This window comes from Propithecus coquereli, unplaced genomic scaffold (assembly GCF_000956105.1).
Source record: "Propithecus coquereli isolate 6110/MARCELLA unplaced genomic scaffold, Pcoq_1.0 Scaffold192, whole genome shotgun sequence".
Classification (NCBI taxonomy): Eukaryota; Metazoa; Chordata; class Mammalia; order Primates; family Indriidae; genus Propithecus; species Propithecus coquereli.
The window spans coordinates 784,976-785,444 of NW_012144079.1; positions in this window are offsets into that span (position 1 = coordinate 784,976).

Below are 469 nucleotides of genomic sequence, written 5' to 3' on the forward strand. Positions count from 1 at the left end.
AGACATTTCAATGGGGAGATAATACTTTTCAATATTATGAGACTGATGTACTGCCTGTTGCACTGAGGAGACCCTTTTTCAACCGTTAATGCTAGGACAACTGGATATACAAATGCAAATGAAAAATGTTGAACCCCTACCTCATACCATAGATTAAAAATGAACTGAAAATGGATTATAGACATAAATGTAATAGCTAGAATTATAAAACTCTTAGAGAGAACATAGAAGTAAATCCTTTTTTTTATTTCAGCATATTATGGGGGAACAGATGTTTAGGTTATGTATGTTGCCCTTGCCCCCACCTCCTCCCACAAGTCCGACCTTCAAGCGTTTCCATCCCCCAGATGGTGTCCATCTCTCTTTGTGTATGTATATACCCATCCCTCTTCCCCCGTCCCCCCTGCCTGACATCCAGTAAATGTTATTCTTATATGTGCACTTAAGTGTTGATCAGTTAATACCAATT